We start from the raw sequence: 24,777 nt of genomic DNA, 5'->3' as shown, positions 1-24,777 counted from the left end.
CCAGGGACAAAGCTCTGGAAACCCAGCAAAGAAGACTGAGAATGAACAGCTAGTAAGATGAGAGAACTAAGAGAAAGAAAGGTTAAGCATTTCAAGGAGAGAGTCATTTACTAAGTCAATTGCTACTGATGGATAAAATAAAACAAAAAGTGAGAATTGGTCATTAGATTTAGCAATACAGACACTAGTAACCCTGATTAAGTACTTTCAGTAGAGTTATGTGGGAAAAAATGCAGATCGGAGGTTCAAGAGAGATAAAGGAAGAAGCAAGATTAGAAAACTCTTTTGAAGAGCTTTGCAGTTAATTGTGGGAGTAAAAGAGTGCATTCGCTGGAGATAAAACTGCAATCAAGCACAGGTTCTTTTCAAATGGGAAAAATACCATATGTTTGTATGCTAATAGGAAGGATACAACAGAGAGGAAAATCTGAGGATAAGGTAGGAGAGGAAAGAATTGTACTTGAGTAGGCAAGAGACCAGTATCTAGTGCACAAGAGTACGTGGTCTTAGCAAGAGCACAAGCATCTCATCTGTAGGAGCAAAAGAGATGAATGAACTAATTAGTTTGCTTGTGGTGATCATTTCACAATGTATGCATATATCAAATTATCACATTCTACACCTTAAATATGTACAACCTGTGTTTGTCAATTATATCTCAATAAAGCTCAGGGGAAAGAAAGGTAGAAAATACGGGCATAGATATGATAGATGGGTAGCTAGCTTGATGGAAGTTCTTTTCTGACAGTTTTTATGTTCCCAGTGAATTCCAAGGTAAGATCTGAGAGTATGGGGGATGGAGAAAGTATTAGAAAAATTGAAGTGAAAGAAGATAAATAGTTATTCAAGAGAGTAGGAATGGAAAATGACTTGGCAATACAGTATGATTACTGCAAAGCTTTAAGGGCCTCTTAAATTATTATGAATTTAAATTGAGACATATGTGTATGTCAGTTGTGCAAGGGCAAGCAGAAAGAAAGCAAAGAGTTGGATCTAACCAGGCAGCAATTTAGCCAAGAGAGCAAAACCAAGTAAGAGAGGGACAAAGGAGTTGATGGTATATGCAAGGAAATAATAATGATTGACCATGGTATTAAATCTAGGTGAGGAGGAAGGGATACAAGGGTAAGGAACAGTGAAAGGCATTGGATAAATGGATCAAAGGTTGTATTAAGCTCCTTGGATTATAGGGATTATAGGAGATGGCTTACTAGAGAGAGTAAACAAAAAAAGCAAAAAGTTGTAGTCACAGAGTGAGACAAAAATAGGCGTTAGTTTATTGAAGATCAGAAGCAATGGAGTAGTGCTTATATTTCTCTCAGCTGATGGTCCTAGCCACAAAAAAAAGTCCTGCTTTTCATAACACGTGCATTGGAAATTTGAGGCATTTTAAAATTAGTGAATAATCCCATTTGGGAATCTATGAGTATTTTGAGAGAGGAGGTTTCATAAAATGATGTGAGGAGATTCAACTATCTAAGCTATAGCATCATATGTTTGCAACTATATAAAAAAGCATATTGACCAAAACACTGAGGTTATCTTTTCTTAGCTGTCACTATTTGTGTAGCTGAAATAAGTAAAGGCTTTTCTCTATAGATGAATTTACATCTTGTTAATCTGACATTTAAATGGAATTTAGAAGTTCCTTTGCTATTGAATTGTCATTTAATCTAGCTAATCTAGATATTTTAAAGATATATTCCTTAGCCGTGCATTAGGCTTTGAAATTAATTAGTATACAGATTCCCTGAAGTGTACATTCTCTGTAAATTGAGTGCAAAGAGGATTAGTGTACAGGCAGTGAAAATCACCTGTGGAAAATATGAGCACTTCCAAGCTCATTGCATTTAAGTACGCCAAGTGTTTTAGTTTGGCTAGTTCTTGATCAACAGGCATTTCAATTTTAATGCTGAACTAACTTGGCCAGACAGGAACAAAATAAGCAAGTACATTTGTCTATCTATATTATTATGACTATATCTAAGGTTGCAGGACTTATGCATAAGAAAGAAGAAAATAATGAATTATATAGATATAAGCACTTCAATGGTCATGATTTGGCAACCTCTGAATTATGAGACAATGAAGTGGTATTCCCTTCAAATTTAGCTATTTTTCTTTAGTTATTCAAAAACAAATAAGGAAAGCTTGAAAATCTATGTTGCCAGATAGCCCCTGGTCTGTGCTAAGTAGTAATTATCTGAAAAAGTTTATTAGAGTTTTGGCCATATTGTTCATGAACGGGAGAACAATGAGTATTTCATTCACAAGTTCAACAATATCAGTCTCCTGCAAAAACCCAAGATCAATCTTATGTGACAATCAGTGAATGATATTTAGTCACTAATTGCAGACTACAATTATTGTCTTTGCATCCATTAGGTTAACTTTCCTAGTTCTAACTTACTTCCTGTCAAAAGCAAAAAGTCTAGTCTAAATTGCATAAAACAATAATGATGAGCTAAAAGCAAACAAGATGTGTAATCCGCTGCACACTTGTCAGGACTGATGGACCCATATATTTGAGTCTTTTCTAACAGGTTTCTGAAGTATCACTCCCCAGTAAAAAATTAATTAGTATTGAAATGCATAGATGAGGAAATGATAAGGTGTATTGGTTCATATACAATAAACTGTAAAACAAGCATATAGCAGAGTAAAAAGTAATAACATATTTTCAACAGCTATTTTTTTTACCAACCTACTACACACAAGCATAAGCTACAGGATATGGAGGCTTTAGAGGAAAGTTGCCAAGGAGGCAAAACACAAATAAATATCTATTATGCAAGAAAAAAAATGATACTCACTCAGTAGAAGTAGAAATAAGTGAATTTGGGAAACTTTCCTAAGGGTGATTGAAAGGATTTGGACAAACATCAATAGCATAAGGGAAGACAGTGGCAGGGGAAGGAGTAGGGAAAGGTGGGTGGAAAGCTTGCATGCAGGGAGTCTAGAGGCTGTATTTGGAGCAATGGTGATGCTCACTATGGCATGGGGCATAAGACTTACTTATGAAATATCAGGGAATCAAATTACAGAGGTAGATTGGGCTGCATGAACGTATAGAAACCAGCAGTTCTCTGATGGGTGCAGTGGCTCATGTCTGTAATCCCAGCACTTTGGGAGGCTGAGGTCGGAGGATCCCTTGAGACCAGAGTTCAAGACCTATCTGGGCAACATAGTGAGACTCTGTCTTTACCAAAAGAATTTTAAAAATTAGCCGGGCATGGTGGAACACACCTGTGATCACAGCTGCTCAGGAGGCTGAGTTGGGAGGATGACTTAAGCCCAGGAGTTCAAGGCTGCAGTGAGCTGTGATTGCACCACTGCACTCCAGCCTGGGCAACACAGCAAGAACCTGTCTCTAAAAATTATAATATAAACAAACAAACGAACAAACCAGCGGTTCTCAGAGTGTCATCCAGAAACCTCTGGGAGCTCCTGAGACCATTCCAGGAGGTCTGCAAGGACAAAACGATTTGAATAATATTAAGATTTCATTTTTCCCTTTCACTTTCATTCTATTGTGAGGGTAGAGTGGAGTTTTCTAGAGGATATGTGGCACGTGATATCTCAGCAGACTGAATGCCTGTGGGGCAGATATGAGAAAACAAGTCTTCTATAAAGCCAGACATTAAAGAGATTTGTAAAAAAAAAAAGTAGAACAATGTGAGTCTTCACTACTTTTTTGTTTTGGGAAATATAGTTATTTTTCATAAAAATATTGGTGTTGTTAACATGCAATATGCTTTTATTTTAAATGTATTAAGACTATTTAAAATTTACTCTAATTCTTAATATGATAAATATGAATATATTTAAGTTACATTTGTGGTGGGGGAGCACTTTGATATCTTCAATGATTTTAAAGTGTATAAAGGAGTCCTGAGACCAAATGTTTGAGAAATGCTGGTATACATTAAATAATTTGGGCTTTCTCCATTAGGAAGGATTTGAAGGAGGCAGAAGTGGTGATTGGAATTTATTGAATGTGATGGGACATAGTCAAAGTTTAGAACTTCGCCATATTTATCTGCTATTTCAGATTTCACTGGAAACAATGTTTTGCAGCATTTATAAAATTGCCCCTTTCGCTTTTCTAAACAAGTCTCCTTCTATGTTAAAGAGCACACAGCATTTATGTTAGGCGCCTCTTGTGCCCCACTTTTGTAAATTTTATTTTTTATTTTAGATTCAGGGGATACATGTGCAGGTTTGTTACACGGGTATATTGCAATGCTGAGGTTTGGCTGTTTATTGATCCCATCACTGAGACAGTGAACATAGTAACAACAGGAAGTCTTGCAGCCCTTGTCCCCCTCCTTCTCTCCCTGCTTTCAGAGCCCCTAGTGTCTGTTGTTCCTATCTTCACATCCATGTGTACCCAAGGTTTAGTTCCTACTTATAAGTGACAACATGTGATATTTGATTTTCTGTTTCTGCATTAATTCCCTTAGGATAATGGCATCCAGCTTCATCCATGTTGTTGTAAGCGACCTGATTTTGTTCCTTTTTATGGTGATACAGTATTCCATGGTGTATATGTACCACACTTTCTTTATCCAATCCACTGTTGATGGGCACCCAGGGTGATCCTGTCTTTGCTATTGTGAAATAGTGCTGCAATGAACATACAAGTGCACGTGTCTTTTTGATAGAATGGTTTATATTCCTTCGGATATATACCCAGTAAGGGGATTGCTTGGTTAAATGATAGTTCTATTTTTAGTTCTTTGAGAAATTTTCAAACTGCTTTTCACAGAGGATGAACTAATTTACATTCCCACCAACAGTGTATAAATGTTCCCTTTTCTCTGCAACCTCACCAACATCTGTTATTTTTTGACATTTTAATAATAGCCATTCCGACTGGTGTGAGATGAGATTTTATTGTGGTTTTGATTTGCATTTCTCTGATGACTAGGGATGATGAGTATTTTTTCAGATGTTTGTTGGCCGCTCCAGCTATTATTGTCATCATCAGTCCTGCATAGGCTTCAACCATTCTGCCCAGGTGCCCTCAGCCTTGACTCAGGCCTGCACCACCTGTGTTAGTCTTTGCTCCTGGGATCCTATGGATTATAGGATGAGATGCCCATGGGAACCCACTTTGTGCTCACACATGTACCCCACCCAAAAATGTACAATGCCATTATTGAGCAATGAACAATAAGGACCAATAAATAAACATTTCCACCTTTTTTCTCCCTGAGTCAAAAGTTCTGAGGCACATTTCCTAAGGCTTCTCACAAGGTGCCAAAGGAACAAGCAATATTGTTTATTAGAGTAAACAATTTAATAACCCAGCCTTGTTTGGTTTCTCATCCTTTCCGGTTTTACCTCCAGTCTATCCTTCACTTCTTTTTCTTGAGATGACATTTGCAAAATGCCCTTAAATAACAATGTAAACCAAATAATATATTAATAATAATGTAGTTCAGCAATAAAATGTATCTATTGGTTAAACCTCTACTGGGTACTACTACTATTACTGCCACTCCAATAATAATAATAATAATAATAATAATGACAATAATAAGTAAAAGTACTCAATGAACCAGAAAAATAAAATATTTTAAGCCCTTAAGATCCTTCTCTATATTAAGTCTGAAGAGTAATGGTCAAGTATCTAATTTAACATTTTCCCAGTGCCTCTGAATTTTGCGTAATTTTTCTGTCTTTAACAGAAACATTTCTCCTATGTATTCAATTTCATTCTATCCCCATTATTACCACATAGTGACATCTCATAGGTCACTGTTAACTTCCAAAATTTCCTCTGGCAGAAAGCCCTCTTCTCAGGGCCTCCAGTCAAAGTTATGGCCCCAGTTGAGTGTGCTGAGCATACTTACAAGAAATAAACCTATCATGGTTGTATTAATAAGCCAGAGACTATGACCCTCTCATTTAACACATTCTGCTTAGTAATTATTAAATAACTATGAAGGGAAGCTTAGTGCCCTTTTAGTAACCTACCTCATTCATAGTTTTGGCCTTGTGGTCAAGACTGACATAATTTTAAATATAATAACTGTTTCCCTAAGAATTATTATTCCATTTGCTGTTCTACTTGTTCATTACATATAAAGCTGACTACCTATTACTTGAAATATGTAATTATGTGAAACATAATAGAAAATAAGCCTCAAATTTGTCATTTCTAATTATCTGCAAATGTCAATGTTTCTTGAAATATTCTTCCTGTTTAAGTATAGATGTTGTAGATTCCTGGTAAATTTTAAGCCATCATAAAGAATAGCTCAAATAACATCTCTTCCTAAAAGCTTCCTTGAGCATATCCACCCCACTAGCACAGGTAGATTTAAATACTTCTGTACCCCACTTTAGCATATTAAATGGCACCATATTTTACTATACATACTGATTTACATGCTTGTCTGTCACTTTAAGTACTTCAAGAGCAGATATCATGCCATATACATTTTGCATGTTCAACGTATGGCGCGGTACCTAACGAATATCAGAGAATGTTACATAAATGAATAGATGAATGAATGGATAAGAGAATATGTCAATCAATAAATGAATGACTACATGAATAAAAGAACAAATAAATGAATAATTAAAACAAGTAGGTTCAATAGTGTACCCAGTCAGAACTCCAGAAGTACAATAGAAAATTCCAAACCAATTAAAAAGGGCTTTTTTTTTCTTTTACTTCCAGTTTCCATTGCAGTCTTTAAGTTGTTTCTGATTTAGTGGAAATGAAAAGATACTTTTCACTGAGCTAATTTTTCTATTTTAATGTTCTGACTTTAATTAAATATCTTCTATAAGCTTGTCTTTTTGCCTTCTCTCTCTCTCAGAAGTAAAGCAGTGTGTGCTCAACTCACAGGCTTCACGAAGATTTCACAGCTCTATTTTTAATGCTTGCAGTAACAGTTGAAGACACGCGTTAAGAATTTTTTGTCCTATTATTATTAATTCCAACGAACTGTTACAGAGAAATAATTGTTCTGATCAGAATTATACTAATTAATTTTACATAATCAGTGATTTGCCATCACAGAAGCTTTGTATGCTCTTACAACTTGTTGTTTTCTGCTGGATGCCAAATTTGTACCTTTGTGCTTTTACACATTCAGTAATAGCATGGTCTACTCTAAAGACTAAGAATTTGGAGCTTTAGAAGCAAGCTGATATAAGTTAACAGGACAATTATAGTTGCTTGATTAACACTGCTGTTTAGAGGTAGTGCAGGATTTTGCTTATCAATCTTGCTTTTGTCTTATATTTTTTCTTTTCTGGAAAGGTCATTTTGTGTATTCTTGGCATGGCACGAGGTATGCTGCAGTGCATGATAGACTTGGTTACATTTGCTTTTTTGTAACTGGACTTAAAAATTTGCTTTTGGTCATTTGTCTGCAACTATTTCACTTTCCTAGCCTAGAGCTTTTAAATCATCAATCATGTGGGGTGTGCGTGTGTGTGCGTGTGTGCGTGTTCGTGTGTGTCCATCAGTTGGAGAGCTAGCTTGACAGTTTTGATGGACCATTATTGTACTTCAGATTTCATTTGTAGAATATTTCATTCGACATTTCAGACTTATTATGCTACCTTGAAAGCTGGAGTTCCATAGGGTTCTGTCTTTGATCTCAGGTCATCATTAGTTAATGCCAATGATCCACAGCCTGCCCCTGGTGAGAATAGCTCCAAACACTTGTGAAATACCATTTCACTGTGGCTTTTTCATCAACGGTAATTATTTTGCACAGCTTGGGAATATTCTGTACATATTATAGGAACTCTTCCAATATAATTTCATGAATCATTAAGATAAATAATAATTAGAACTTTCAGTTGTGTTCGATTAAGTATAAATAATAAAATTACAATACAGTGATACTTCCTTTTCATACAAATTGGAAGTAGGAAAAGGAAACTAAGAGTTTCCTCCAACTAAGAGTTTCTGGTTTTGTTATCTCTTTTGCTGCCACTGGAAAGAATTTCTGGCATTGCATTAAATCAAAACAGAGTGTGATTATAATTAATACTATTATTAAAAAGGTCGTGTATAGGTTTACTTTGCTTTCAGCAGAGCTTCTCTAACGGGTCTACCTTAAAAAGAAAAGAATAATTAGGCAAATCTACTTTAAAAAGAAAAAGAAAAATGAGGCAAATTCTCATTTTTAACAATGCATTACAAACAGCATCTTTGTAAAAGAAATTCTGCTTTAATGTTTTGAAAAGATCAAGTGGTTCACAAAAATTATTTATACACTTAGTAATTATATAAAGCATTAAATATGTTATGCTATAGCAAGAAAATATATTTCAAATTGTAGTTTTATATTCTGGCATATAGAAATAATCGTTCCTTGATTTCCCTTATTCTTTCATTCTCAAAACTCTGAAGAGCAATTTCATCTAATTAAATAGGAACAAACTGTTTGGGGCTGATAAGGAGGATAATTTCTCGGCAGTACCTGATTCAATGCTACAGCATCACTCGTTTTCTCACGGTGGTATCTTCTAGGTTTTAGAAATATCATTTTTATGCTCTCCAAATACTCTGAAATCACAACATACCTCTGTCATTTCTTTCTTATACCTTGCAAATAATTGTTATTCTATTCACCAATTTATAATGATGCTTATGATTTCCTTTATAATGCCAAATGACTTCCATCAATCACTAATTCATCACTACCTTGGTATCCTGAGTAGACTAAATTATCTCTTTCAAGTTACCTTAAGCCTCAGTCAAACCTTTCTTTTGCATCTTTGGACAGAACTGCACTATCAATTTTACATTTTATTTTATTTCCTTATGTATTGGCAATTGGGGTCTGGGACATTTTTCAAAGAACTAAATAAGTGACAGAGAGAGGCAGTGAAAAAATAATGCATCAGAGAATTCTCTCTGCTTGGTGTCCAGACAGTACTATTTGGCTGAGAACATTTGCAGCACAGTATACAAATGCTCACTGGCCTAAAGGATGCAGTTGGCCTGCTGCACTAGCTCTCCTGGGCTGAGAATGTGTGATAGCATTCAACATGTGCATCACAAACATATGTGTGTGTGTGCACACATGCACGTGTGTGTATACACATATATAAACAATGTACCATATTAAGAATATATATATGTAAAATAATATTTTTATTAATAAATTTTGCAGAAACATTAAAAATCAGAGTGGTACAAATTGATGTTAATCTAGTTATGTGTCTAATACCCAAGTTTGCAGAACTCAAAGGAATTGAAATGGTAAGAAAATAGCACATCCCTTTCTCTCCTTCTGTTCTCAAATACAATTTTTTTTGTGCTAATTAGCTACTAGGGGACTATAGTTCTATTTTCTTTTGATCATGGGAACTGAGAAGATTTTCAGAAATATATTGATATTAACAGAATCCCATTATAGCAAAACAATAGATGTGACCACATGAGATTGCTTTAAAGCGATTTTTATTTCCATTGTTGTCAGAGTCATCTTTGTATGCAGCTTTAAGATATAAAAACAGCTTTAGAAAATTTCATCAATAATGTGTATTATAGAAACTACCTGCAGGTGTCCTAATGATGATGTACATTTCTGTTTCAATTAACTTCAGGGGAAATAAACAGAGTGTGATTATATGCAAAACCTACAAGAATGAGGACCTCCAAACTCAGTGTACAGAGTGATTTTCTGCTGAAACAATTGGGTATGTTATTTGTTTGCTCATATTAAACTCTAATGAAGACACATCCTTCCATATTAGCCCAAAATTCCTATTTCAAATATTTACCTTCATGTGCATACTCTTTAACTTCTAAGCAGGATAAAATTTCTGGCTTCCCATTACACTTTCTTTCACTTTCCTTCTGCTAACTGAACAGTTCTTCCTTGTGAGAAATTCAACTGAGGGTAGTTAGATGAGCCAGTCTCTAGCTATCAGAGAACCCCATCTCTCTGGCCATGTTGGTATAAGAGGTGTAGGGATACCAAGGCAACAGAATCCTCCCTGGAATTTCATTTGAGTGGTTGAAAAAGTGGCTTCTTTTTTTTCTTTTCACTGGGAAAGTTGGTGTAAGAATATTGGAAGCCTGAACCCAGCACTGTCTGCTACTGGCCTGACGTCTTTTCCACAACATGGGAAGAGATTGCCTGGGAATGAAGCCAACTCTGTGGAAAGCATAAGAAATAACCAAAGAAAGTGAGAGGAATATCCTCATGACACTATTTGAATCCCTAAGTGAGGTTTACTCCTTGGACAACCCTCCTTCTCCAACCAGTTATGTGAGGATAAATGCCCCTTTGGTCCTGTAGCTTGAGTACATTTCTGTCACTTGCAACCTGCAAATTTGTGACCAACATACCTGCACACGTGCACACACACACACACACATTTAACACTTGCCGTATTGGACATACAGGATGGCACATCTTATCTGGACAGTGTTGAAGTGAACTTTTAAAATGAAGTAAATTTTGTTGAATCGTAGCCTGAGACAACGAAGGGGTAATTTAGGGGAAGGTAAGTAACAAGATGCACTATTATCCTAAAACTGTTTTTTTGGAAGAACCATACATTGCCACTTTTCTGTTCTATCTCAAGCCTTGATTGCCATGCTAAACAAGGTTTCAAACCAGATTCCAACCCCAGGTTTTCCTCGTTGACTCAAGTCCACTCTGTAGTTGACTTAACCACACTTCCTTTCTTTTTATCACATGCTCAGCCTAACCAATAAGTGAATGGTAAAGACTCATCATATATAGCTTTCTCCCAGTTTGTAAATTGACATAATACTACTCCTTAAAATTAGTTGTGTGGAATTCCCAGAGCTGTGAGTGATACCTTTGCATGCCACCTTACCCTTAGAACCCCTACCTCTAATTTGCCTTTTTGACCACATGCTGGAAGCTGGGTGTCAGTTACAAGCTGACTGTAAAAAACGGCAGGAAGGAGAGGGGCTTCTTCTCAGCCTTACCTTTAGGTAAACACATGGTAAAGTATCCTTTGGAAAAATGTATGCCTTCTCTTCTTTAAGTAAAAGATGGCTTGATCACTTTTGTTTCAGGAAATCAAAAAAAAAACCAAAACTGAATCCTCACTTAGCGGAGGGGAACAACTCGGATTCTAAGGACTAGGCACAATCCATTAGGTATAGGGCAGAAGCTAAAAAAAAGGAGAGGACTCTGATTAAAACATAAAACCCAAAAGAGTAGTTTTTAGTGTAAGTCTTTTAAGGACTTAAGTCATAACTACCAACCCTTACCATTTTGGTGCCTAGTTAAAACACTTCCAACTTCCAGCACCTGTAATTCTTTGCTGAGGGCTTTCTCTGGCCGGTGGAGCTTGTTCTGCCTGTGTTCAGGGCAGGCAGCCAGAAGTTCTGGGGAATTAATGTTTGGAACCTCAGCAGTCACAAGCACTGACTGACAGAGGTTGGTATGTAAATTTCCTAGCTTCCTTACATCTAAGGTGGAAACAATCTGAGCTGCATATTCTATGTACTGTTTCTCATAGCTCCTTGGAAGGATTGACTTCCAATTGCTCACAGTGGTACCTTAACTGTCAATGCACCCTTTATTGTCCCTCTCACTTTCCTATCTAAATTTGCTACTTCTGTACTGTTGCTCCCTTCAATTAACTCCAAGCCAATTCCAAATCCTTGTCCCAGGGCCTGCTTCTTTGGGATCCTAAAGCAGGGCACTTACTAATGTTAATTGTTATCCTAGTCCCCATCTCATTCATGGCCAATTAAAGATGGCCACAAAATCTTTGACACTCCTGCCATGGACAGGTGGGATCTAAGGCTCTTCTGAACCTGGGCCAAATAATTCATAATTATTATTATATCCAAACAATATTTGTTTACATAAGGCACTATTATTTCTTGTTTCTTTTTTCATTACTTCTATTTATATCTTAACCCTGCTTTCTAGACACTCAATTTCATTCTTCCTGTAGCATAATAACATTTAGCATATATTTTGTTAAGGATTTGTTTGCACTCACAACTCATGCTGTTTGTTTTTCTAGAATATACTTTATTTCACTACCATTTCCTTAATAAATGTTTATCTGGATATAAAATTTGGCTAAATGACTAGATATAAAATTTTAAGTTGCTAGTTATATTTTCTCAGTGTTTTAATTCTTCTTCACTGTCATCTGTTTCTATTGTTGGTGTTAGCAAATGTGCTAAGTTTCATTTTTTGTAAGTAATATTTTATGTGATTGCTTTTAAACATACTTTTGCTTGAATGTTCTGTATTTGATTAAAGTGTGTCTAGATGCAGAGTTCTTTTTATTCATTCTGTTTAGGATGTGCCATGATTCATGAACATAAGAAATCAAGAATTTCTTCACTCCAGAAAATTTGCAGGAATTATGTTTTCCATGTTGTATCTTTCCTACTCTCTGTATTCACTCTTTATTTTCAATTAGAAATACACTGGTCTATCTCATCCATTCTTCCATTTCTCCTAAGACTGCTTTCATTATATTTTACACTTTAATTCTCTGTGCTTCATTCTGAATAATTTGTTCAGCTCCTGTTTCCAGTTTGCTCCTTTCAATAGATGTATTCAATTTTCTATTTAACCATTCTATTAATGTTTCCATCCTTACATTTTTCACTGCTATAACTTCTTGTTAGTTTATTTTTTGTTCTGATTTTTCACAGCATCTTGTTTCTTAGTTGTGTTTTCAGTCTGTTATTTTTAAGACATTTATACATTTATTTTATAATTTCATTATCTGATAATTCTGTGCGTAATTGTGCTGTTTGTTGTCTCTGCTGATTATTTATTATAATTTGTCTTTAATATATGCATATAATATTGCATTTGCAGTTGTGAATTAATCTACAGGAGCGTTTTCCTGTAAGAACCCCATGCAGCCTGGATTGTGAGTGCTTTGTTTTTAGAAAGCATTTGCATTTGCTTCTTTCAGTGATAGGGCACTAATAATAACAGATAATTAATTTTTTGGCCTTATATGTTCTTGACCTGTCTGGCAGTATAAATTAAAACCTCAACATTTTATGAAGGCCAGAATTTGGTTACAGACACATACAAGTTTTTGTTGTTTTCCTGAGAGCCAAGGAATAGGTAAGGATGTTCAAGCATTCTAGCTTTATGCAGTGTCACCTAACTCTCTAGCTAGACAAACCCTAATGCTCTGTCTTTGTGGGAATGTGGAAAACCAAGCATCTTGTTGACCTACATCAACAAAAACACCCCCATGCTTTAGTGCCCACTTTTCATGCATATCACAGCTTTCTCTTTGTGGCTTCTTGGCATTTTCCTTACTCTTGTTAATTAAAATATGTATTTAGAAGTATTTATTGTATGTTAGCCAATGTTTCTAGATGTTTTCAAGTGGAAAGGATTTTGTATCTTCTATGAAGCGGAACCATAGGAAATTTCTATTTTCTTTAACAGTCCAAAACAGTTCAACATCATTGACTTCATATAGTTCAACCTAATAATTATGGGGTTTTTTTTTTTTTTTTTTGAGGCGGAGTCTTGCTTTGTCGCCCAGGCTGGAGTGCAGTGGCGCGACCTTGGCGCGATCTCCGCTCACTGCAAGCTCTGCCTCCCAGGTTCACACCATTCTCCTGTCTCAGCCTCCCGAGTAGCTGGGACTACAGGCCCCCGCCACCACGCACAACTAATTTTTTATTTTTATTTTTGTATTTTTAGTAGAGACGGGGTTTCACTGTGTTAGCCAGGATGGTCTTGATCTCCTGACCTCGTGATCCGCCCGCCTTGGCCTCCCACAATGCTGGGATTACAGGCATCAGCCACTGCACCCGGCATAATTATCTAAATTTCTGAAAATGAATATCTCCATAGTCTTTCATTCTGTTAAATAAATGGCATTTACTGGAAATAGCAGTTAGTTTTTGGTGGTTTTGTCAAGCAGTTACCTGATATTTGGATAGAATTTATGGACTATTTCTGAACAAGGACTATTTTCATGTTACATCAGATTCTCAGTTGAAAAATATCACAGTCAAATCTTCAGGGTTGAATGATTTAATTTTGAGAGTGGCAAATAAACCCCCAAATAATTCTTAAGTTGCATTTAGTTAGGTATATGTAATTTAACATACATTTTAAAACATGTTGGTTTCTTTCATCAAAAGTGAAGAAAATACATGTTGTGAGGGAAGTAAACTCTGAGTAAGCTAACCATTTGCATCATAGTTTAAGAAACCTTTATATTTATCCTGAATGTTTAAATTTGACATATGTTGGTCCATCAAGTGATAGATTCTGGCTACCCCAGAAAGAGCAAATTTACTAAATTTATCATTGAGATAAATTTGTAAGATATATGAAATTTCAAAAATGGTCTTTATAAGCATTTTCATTGTCATGAATAAGTGATTTTTGTTTGTTTCCTAATTGCATTTCAAAATCATTACACCTTTTACGTTCTCAGTACTGCAGGATAGAAAAGCAAATTCATGACTCAATATGCATTTTTTGAGAGCACACTAAAAGAATGCAGAAAATATGACCATAATTTGGTCTTCTTTACAATTTTCTCTGTTTCATTCAACAGTGAATTAAAATCAGCCAGCATATTTTTGAGTCATAAATATGTGGAGAATTAAAAAGTGCACATACTGGCATTGCATTATAGCCACCTCCATTCAGTTCATAAAATAGCCCTTAATTAAATAGAAAACTCTTCACATATATCATGGTGTTTCAGTAATTAAAAAAATATGATAAGAATTTCTCTCTTGTACACATACCATACATAAGGCAAGTTGGCTTACACTTTACACATCAGTGTTTCCTCCACAGATAAGCTACATAAATGACGGCATATTGGATGGTGACAGCGCCTCTAGAGTGTGTACTTCTGATATGCAAAGACATACCATGTCAGTTTACAACTGTATTGTATTTGTTCTGTTTTCCCTTATGATGATTCACTGGCTGTGAAGCTTTTAAAAAATTGTGTGACTGACCAGCAGCAGTGGCTCACATCTGTAATCCCAGCACTTTGGGAGGCCGAGGTAGGTGGATAATGAGGTCAAGAGATCGAGATCATTGTGGCCAACATGATAAAACCCATCTCTACTAAAAATACAAAAATTAGCTGGGCATGGTGGTGCGCACCTGTAGACCCAGCTACTCAGGAGGTTGAGGCAGGAGAATCGCTTGAACCTAGGAGGTGGAGGCTACAGTAAGCCGAGGTCATGCCACTGCACTCCAACCTGGGCAGCAGAGCGAGACTCTGTCTCAAAAAAAAAAAAGTATGACTTTTTTATTATAAAATGAAAATTTGAAATGGTATAACTTTGACTGCCGAGTTTTGCTTTCTTCTCACCTATTTGAACAAAATTAACTAATTTCATACCCAAAATGATAATTTTTATCATGTTCAGGTAAAACTCAATTACCACAGAGGTCATTACACTTTGTTTTAAATTGGCACATAAACTGTGAAGCCTCCTTGTAACTATTTGCCAAATGTTCATAACAGTTTAGGCGTTGCAACTCAGCATAAATGATTACCAGTTTAATGAATCTAAAACACCCTTCTTTGAAATTTCCATTTGCAATTTTCTTTTGCTGCTGACTTTATGAAATCATTACATGCTTAGAGATTTTGTTCTAAGAACAAACAAATTCACATTCTACATTCTACCACAGACCTAATCACTGCTTGTATTTATTGCTTTATGTTTTATAGTAGTTATGATCATATTTTATCACTATCTTCATGCTTCAGTGAGTGACTTTTAAGCTATTGATCCTTTTCTGTGAATTGGGGATACAATAAAGCAATATCCCAGTTACAATAAAAATGCAAATTTAGAAAATTTAATTAATAAAATTCAATTTATATGAAAATATCTTAGTCAAGACAAATCAGTCCCTGTAAAATGAATGCTAGCCTAGACCAACTGTCCCACACAGTACTTGTAGTCCATTATTAAAAACTTAATAATAATTATGGATGTAATAGAATTTCTGTGAAAATAGTTAATCTCAAATTTTAAATGTATGAAATATATGTGAACCAAAGGTTTCATCTTTTCATATTCATAGAAAATAGTCAAATCCCTGTTGGATAATTGATAGTCTGCCAGAAACTACACTTTTAAGAAAATGATTCCAGACAATGGAGAGCCATTCTGCAGAGGAGAGACATAATTTTCATAAGCAAAAAGTAGTCCACAGCTTATTTAAAAGGCTCAGATGATAAATAATAGGGCACGAATTAGGGCAGAGGAAATGGTTATGCAGAAAGAGGTAATGCAAAGGAAACAGGAAACGATAAGCAGAAATTTAATGCAGAGCCTTTTTTTGGTTTAAAAATTTTCAGTCTCCATTTTACACCTATAGCTTTTCTTTACCCATTCTAATTAAGCATCTATGGTCATCAGCCTTCTGAAACAGGAAAGTACATCATGTCTATGCACCCCAATACAATGATCAGAGATCTGCTCCAATCCACTTCACTAGATTTATTAACAGCATTGGACTCACATGAAACACTATCCTCTTGGTTTTCATGATATGACACTTCCCTCTTCCCTATGCCTAGAACATTCAGCTGAGCCCCCTGATTCAAAGAGTCAACTACTTACTTAGCATTACCATTTTCATTTCTAATAACTATCTATAAAGTGAACTCTTAATTAATACCCATATCCTTTGCTTTCCTAGTTTTCCTCATTTCAGTAAAACTCACCAATGCTGACCCCATGACACAAGTCATTCTTCATCACCTGCCTATCATTAAAGCATGTCAACTCCAGCTCCAAAACATATCCAAAATTCATCTCCACTGTGACCACTCTAAGCCTAGCCACCATCAACTATCAACTAGGCTGCTTCAAAAGCCTCTTAGCTTCTTTGTTAGCTTGTAGTCCATTCTTTACATCAGAAGCCAGAGTTATCTTTTAGAAACATAAAGGAGATCATGCTACCTCTTTACCTAGAACTCTTCTAAATAAGGAATAAAAGATTTTACATGAATTCAGCCAAGTCTACAACTCAACTTCTTTTACTAACATACCCCCAGCTTGCTAGGCTTTTGTCACACTTACTCTCCTTTTGCCCCAACAAGACAATAAATCTGGTTCCACCTTAGGGGCTTTTCACTTTGTATTCTCTCCCTAGAATACTCTTGCCTCTGATCTTCATATGCCTGCCTTTTTGGAACGCTTTGGATCTTCGCTATGAAGTCATCTACTTAATGAAATGTTTTCTGATTAACAAAATTATCATGGCAGTAACTCTCAAATATATTTACCCATCTTAATTTCTTCACAGTAACTTTAATTATCCAAAATTAGCTTCATATATATATATAAATAAAATTTATTAGTTCGTTGTCTGTCTTTTTCCTGCTAGAATGAATGCTGCATGAGTCTAGGAACTTTTTGTTATGTGTTATTACACTGCCAGAACCCAGAAGAGCACCCATCAAAAAGAAAACATTTAAATATTTGTGGCATAGATAGTAAGTTAACAAATGGATAATTTGGTAATCAAAACAATATGAAATATAAGGAGTAACAAAGAATTAACAATGACTGAAGCTGAGAGTCTAAATGACTAAGTAAATACTGATGTCATTAATGTGAATACAAAACCCAGATAGAGGATGGAGTTTAGAAGAGACATCTTGAATGGGCCAAACAGCAGGTACCAGAATATCCACATAGTGGTTTTCAGTAGTTTGAAGCTCAGTGGAGAGACTGGGACAAGATACACAGCACTGGATTCATTTGAATGCAGATAATAGTTATAACTGAAGTAGTTGCATTCACTAAAATAAACCATATGGAAGAGAATGACAAGCTCTGAATATCAAGGAATGAAAAACATTAACAATCAGAAAAAAAGGAGAGAAACCTAAGCGTAGAAAAGCAGATTCAAATTCATGTAAGCCATGGATGAGGTGAGGAGACTCTTACACAGGCAGCAAATAATCAACATCGCCAACCATGAAAAGTGTTCAGTAAATGCTGAGTAGGATGGAACTGAGGAATTTGAACTAGACTAATATAGTGATATCCGAAGTCAGTTTGTAAATATGGGGAGTGAGAGCAAGATGAAGTACTAAAGACAGTGAACTACTCTTCCAAAGTATGGCACTAGATGGTAGGAAAACTATGGAATGCCAATTTGAATATCTTTTTAAGATAAAAGAAACAAACGAGTCAAGAAAAAATGGTCTTAGAAGTGGGAGGATTAAAGATGAAAGTCAGAGGGATGTTAAGATGTAACCGAGAGGGCAGGCAAAATGAGTGTCAGTATCGTGACTGGGGAGTGAGTGAAGCCACACTCTGAAACCAGTAACGGCATTTATCACCTAAACATCATGGAGGTAATGTGGGTAGATAAATAACATGTCTCATGGACTGAAGCTCTATGAAGATCATGTTAAATAAGAACTTTCAGCAGGACAGCGTAAGTGTTATCACTAACAAATTGTCCTTGACAGTTTCACTACTTACATAATCATTGTGAACTCTCTTGAGTTCTGCTGCAAATACTTGCTCACCCATCCCAAACAGCCTTATTTCCCACATCCTCTTTAATTCAAAAGGAAAAAGTATGGCTAACAAATAGTTACATAAGAAAATATTTTAGAGCACATTTTTAACCTAGTTTTACTTAAATAATAATAGGATGACAGCATGCCCAAGACAGACCCAGTGTAAATATCAATTGCACCTCTTTTTCACCTTAAATGTACTCCAGTTTTAGATGACAAATATTATGATTTATAGTATCCCAAAAAAATAATATTATAATATGTAATATTTTAACAAGAACTTATAGTATAGCTAAAATACAAGATCACATTTCAACAATACTTAGTGATTCACAACCAAAAACAAAATGAGTAACAGAATTTATCCAAGTTTGTGACTTGTCAGGTTGTCATGGATAAAATAATATCCACATGTAGTGAGCAGAATGTGCCAGGGACTGTTCTACACTGTTAATGTGTGTGGTTTCATTTACTCTTCACGCTAAGCCTAAAAGAGAGGTCTTTTATAATTCCCACCAAGCAAGACTGGGAAATTAACTAACTTGACTAAGGTAATAGCAAACGATGGACCTTATAACCAAAAGAAGACAATTTGTGGAATTTTAAGGTATTGGTGAGTGCAGAAGTAAAATGATTGGGATGTAGTTTAGGAGATAAATGAAGCCAGTGGGAGACTCTGTATTAGGATAATCAAAAAAAGACAAGAGTTGAACATAGGGCAAAACATACATTCAATAGAAATAAGAGGCTAACTGAGCAGGCAGTTAAAAGGCTGTGGTCAAAGAAAGGGATTTGAAAATTTGAGGCCATGTCCATAAAACCACATTAAATTTTGACAGACCTGAGGAATAACCAAGCTTGTGAGTGCCTGGACCACATTGGTAAAGCAGAGGAAGGTTTTGGAAATTAATGAAGTCAAGAAATTATAAACCAGGAAGTTAATCTGGAAAATATTGATTCCTAAAAATAATACAGAAGTATTAACATATCAGAGAGGGAAGTAGAAAAGAAGAAATGATGCTTTTATGAAACAAACTTTAGGCAAAGCTTTATTTCCTTATTTCTTTTTAAACACACACATACATGTGCACACACATATAGGCACTTAGTCATATTAAAATTTTTTGAATCTAACAACAGGTATTAAAGAGAAAAATTTAGAAATGTAAAATTGGATGTTCAGCAAATGCATCTTTTCTTGATGATACTACATAAATATTAATATGCTAAGAATAACTTTGTCTAATTACCAATTAGAATGTTTTGAATATAGTTTGAACTTATCGATACAAAAATAGATTAACATTTCCATTAGTTCAAAACTAATTTCCCATAATGGTCAATGTACTCTGGTGTATAAAATCTATATGATCTCTCAAATAAAAGAATCAGTCGCCACTGACCTAATTATGTAAGGAGAGAGAATTTTCTTTGCTTTTATTCAGAAACTGTTTATTTCAGATGTCCCTTGATAGAAACAGATTTCATAACTTAAAAAGGAAACTCATTTAATCAACTGATATTGTTCATCCCTTTGTTTGTTCCAATAATTGCTACATTTTTAACACCAAAGGAAAAATTACCCAGCTTGTCCTTAAAAGACTTTCTTTTTCTCATATTAAAACAGGAAAGATTATACTTACGCATAAGTTGAAATAGTGATAAACTCCTGCCACCATTATACAGCAGCCTCATGAAGAAGCAGCACTTGTGGTACTTAGACAGTTTAGAAAAGTAAATTTATCAATGTTCATTTCACCCCCCTCAAAAACAAACAAGCAACACCATTATTTGTTAATAGTAAAGGGCTGTTGAGGAATAAATTTCATTGAATATGAACTCATTTTTCCAGCTCTTCCCATTAGATTCATCAATTTGGGTCAATTTTTAGTAGAATATACTAAACTTTAGTACAATAGGCTAAACTGACTTGCACTGTTTAGCCTATCAAAATTAATTCCTTTTGCATTTAAAATTTTAAAGGCTATTTAGTTGTGTTTCAGAAATCAAAGAACTTAACTTTTACAATTTAGATTTATTGCTTAAAAACTAAAGTTGGTTAAGAAGAATCTGAAAGTAAACAGAAAATTCTGAAAGTTTAGTGTTAAGATTCAGTAAATGTCATTGAATAACCTTATGCATTCCTAACCCTTCTGTCCTTAAGTGTCTCTACTTCTACTAGTGGAAAAATTTCCTTATTTGCATTGCCTTTTCTTTTTTTTTCGGTTCTAGACAGCAAAACTGTCTAGAAACTGTCAGTTTCCTATAGTTTGGGGGACACCCTGAAATACTATAGACATTTTTTTTAACCTCGCTTGAAGTTTCAAGATTGCTTTTTGGAAAATTCCAAAATACCTATCACATTTCATCTTGAAAGCTATTTACAAAATGGTAGTGCATTTTCCCAGCATCCTTCAGAGGTCACTAAATGCATTTTCATTTTCACTTTTAAACTGTGTCTACATTATGACAAGGCAATCCAATGAAAAGTGAAAAATACACTCAAAAGAATGTTTTCTTTAAACCATAGCAAACACTTTCATTAGAGGGTTTTTCTATCCACCTTTAGTTTTGAAAATATTTATTTCTGGAAATATTAAGCCCTCTTAATCTTTAAGTGATTAATTTTAAGAGTACATTTAAAAACACAGCAAAAACTTAATTTGCAGAATCTTCTATTTTATTCATTTCAAAGTATCTTTCCATAGCACCAGTCAATGTCCAAGTCCAATTCTAACTCCAATGGGAAACCTTCAAAATATAGACTAAATCAGTCCCTTTAACAATAAATATCATTTTCATTATTCTTCATTCTGCTTGCATTTATATCTCTTTCCACTAGCATAAGCTTAAGTATCCCAATGCATGCATCAATATAGAATCAGTCTGAAAAACTCCTATTTTTCTGAGAGTGTTGAAATATTTTAAGGTTATAAACAATACATTCTTAATTATCCATACATCAAATATTCCAGTGTATTAAAGAGTTTTATCTACCACCTACATGAACAGATGCTTTCATAGTTGTATTAAATTGTGCCTTTCTTAGTGACTATAACCAGTCCAGGGTAAGATTATCTCTGTTCTTTGAAAGCACAATATTACAGTAGTTCAGCATATAAACTTTAGGCCCAGGTTGTCCAGGTGAGTCTAGAATCTGACGAACAATATCTATGTGTCCTTGGGTAGGTTATATAACCTCTATTCTTTTCTGTATCTTCATTTATTGGAGATAGTAATAGAATATACCCTGTGAGGTTAGTTTGAGGATTAAAGGAGATAATGTACACATTTTTCTTATTAGGAACCAGAGTTTCCAACACAAAATCAGAGCTCAGGCTTAATAAATTTTATCTGGTTGTGTGTAAATACAAAGATATTCAAACCTGGTTCACACTTGAGAACAGGTTGTATTCAAAAGTGGCTTCATATCTGAGTTCACTCTAATTCTCTTTAAATGAGAGATCCACAATAGTTTGATAATAAGCTTTGTTAATTAAAATGGGCTCAACATTAGAAAATCTGTTTAGTAGAAAGTAGAAGTATAAACTGTTTCTGTACATTCTCTCTGTCATTTAAAACCTCAGTACAAATCCATTCCTTGAATGTTATATAGACAACGTCTTGATAAGTGTCGTATACACCGTTTGGGTTGCTATAACAAAATACCATTGGCTGGTGGCTTAAGCAACAAATATTTAATCCTCAGAGTACTGGAAGCTGGGAAGTCCAAAATCAAAGTATGGGTAGATTCAGTGTCTGGTTAGGGCCACTTCCTGGTTCATACACAGACAACTCCTCATTGTATATTCACATGGCAGAAACCAGAGAGACACAAATTATCTATGTACTTTCATAAAGGCACTAATTTCATTAATAAGGGTTCTGCTCTCATGACTTAATCTCATCTAATCCTAACTACCTTCCAAAGGCTCCACCCCTAAATACCATCATATTGAGGGATAGGGTTTCAGCTTACAAATGGGGGGAGCACAAACATTCAGTCCACAACAATAGGTCCACAGAGTTACTTTTGTATTTCAGCTTATTAATCTCAACCACTTCAAATATTAACAATTTCAACCATTCTGTATGCTACGAAATCAGAATCTCAATCTAAAGAAGCTTCCTCATTCAATATCAAGTTGTAACAAATAATTATTTCAGTAGGGGAGGTTAAATGAGACAGAATCAGGTCAACACAACAGCAATGTTAACCTTTTATTAGTTTTAGAGATAGAGTTGAGGTTGTTTTATATTATTTTGATAGATATAAATGCATGTTTATAAAATGTACACATCACTGAAAATATCCAACAATTTTATATCCAACATTTGCTTGAAAGCACAATTTTTATTATATATTCTTATCAATATACTAGTACAATGTACATAAAGAATGAAGGCACACACAGTTTTCTTCCCATTACTCCTACCTAGTTCTGAATGCTATAGAATGACATCCATTTGCTCCCAACCAATAGTACAAGTTGTGTTCACTAAATATATCGATTTACTTCATTATAGTAGGCAGAATTCTAAGATGACCTATTGTTACACCCTGAATAATTATCTCTTCATGAATATATGTAGGACCTGTTACTTGCTTCTTACTAATAGCATATGAAATAGGCCCGATGACTAGGTTATGATATGTTTATAAGACTCTACCTTGCTAGCACACAAGAGTGACCCTCCTGCTAGCCTTGAAGAGGTAAACTGCTATATGAACTGCCCATGGAGAGGGCCAAGTGGCAAGGGAGTGCAGGCCTGAGAACAGCCTTCAGCAAAAGCCAGAAAGAAACCAGGGCTCTCAGTCACATAACTACAAGGAACTGAATTCCGCCAACAACAGAAATGAGCTTGGAAATAGATTTTTCCCAGCCAAGACTTCAGATGAGCACAGAGCCCTGACCAACAACTTTTCATAGCTTTGTGAGAGCCTGAATGTAGAACTCAGGTAAGCCATGCCCAGAATTGTGTACTACAGAAACTTTGTGAATAACAAGTGTATATTGTTTTAAGCCACTAATTTTGTGGTAATTCATTAACAGCAACAGAAAATTAATAAATTCATTGTTCTAACTCACAGTTTGAAAAATCAGGAAATAACAAGAGGGAGTCATCATTTTTACAATTGCCCCAAACATCCATAGTTGCTTTCCTCTCAAGTCTGGCTAGATTTCTATCAAATCTGGTAGTTTATAATCTCCTTTCCTTATCTCCAGATATCCTTTGGTAAGAGTGTGCACAGTGACTTTTTAAAAAGAAAACAATGTATTATTCTATGTCCCAATTTTCTGCTACCAATCATTTTTCCCATCTCACTGAGCTGTACTAAATTTTACTTATAGCAGTTGGGGAGTAATTTAAATAACTCAAAATATTTTAAATAAGAAGGAGATTGATTATGTCAAATGACAGTAAACTTATCAGTAGAAAAGCCTCTAGGCCCTGAAAACTAAAACTCCAGCTCAGCTTCTCTGTAATTCTTATAACAATTTCTTTTATCAGTTGGTTTTATCCTACAGCAGACTCAGGAACCACATCTAGATACGACATGTTTGGCATTCAAAGAGGCATTGTTCTTTTCATTCTTTCTTCTTTCTATCTCTCCAAAAAATAACTTCCTCAGAAAGCCCCCAGCAGACTTATTCATATCTCATTGGCCAGAATTAAGTATTGGTCACATCTCTCTCTTAAAATGATCATTGACAAGGCTTAACCAAATCCTTACCCAGCGATAGGGTTGCCTTCCCTGAAGATTAGATAATGTGATCAAAATAGAATTTAATCAGTGGGAACATAGAAATAAGAAAGTAGCTTAGGGAGAGATACTTGAAGAAGTTATACCTGTGTGGATATTAAAGGTCAAGTAAGCAACAGTCTGGCAAAAATTGGCAGGAGAAACTGAAAGTAAAGTTAGGTGCATGAAAGATGATCAGGCCCACATTAGGATAACTGAGTTTGGATGAAGGGAGTATGAGGAAAGGGAAATGATTTGTGAAGTATTTTGGTGGTAAAATTAGGAAATTTGAAAAATCTATTATAAAATATTCAACTCCCCCAAACACTGCACAAACCAACTTTCTGCAACCGGTTCACTTACAAAATTTAATTACTTCCAAAGATAATCTGTGAAATCTCAGAAATACACATTATTCATGTTAAAGGTCACAAATGAGTTAATTTCTTCTAACTGATCTGAATATTTCAGACTTGAGAGCAACTAAAAAGTGACCAGTACACTAATTGCAAATACCAGAGATAATTGATTCA

At 35.1% G+C, this 24,777-nt stretch overlaps 1 long non-coding RNA gene across 1 annotated transcript in view; it reads left to right on the top strand.

Annotated features, from left to right (window-relative positions):
• LOC109026525 (uncharacterized) overlaps positions 1–24,777 on the top strand; it is a 47,339-nt gene that overhangs the window by 12,199 nt on the left and 10,363 nt on the right. Inside the window, exon 2 of the long non-coding RNA XR_008679247.1 lies at positions 9,586–9,678. This is a non-coding gene — a long non-coding RNA (uncharacterized lncRNA). The remainder of the gene's footprint in view (positions 1–9,585; positions 9,679–24,777) is intronic.

This window comes from Gorilla gorilla, chromosome 3 (assembly GCF_029281585.2).
Source record: "Gorilla gorilla gorilla isolate KB3781 chromosome 3, NHGRI_mGorGor1-v2.1_pri, whole genome shotgun sequence".
Classification (NCBI taxonomy): domain Eukaryota; kingdom Metazoa; phylum Chordata; class Mammalia; order Primates; family Hominidae; genus Gorilla; species Gorilla gorilla.
The sequence above is the reverse complement of the archived record's forward strand: the minus strand, read 5'-3'. Positions and strand labels throughout refer to the sequence as shown.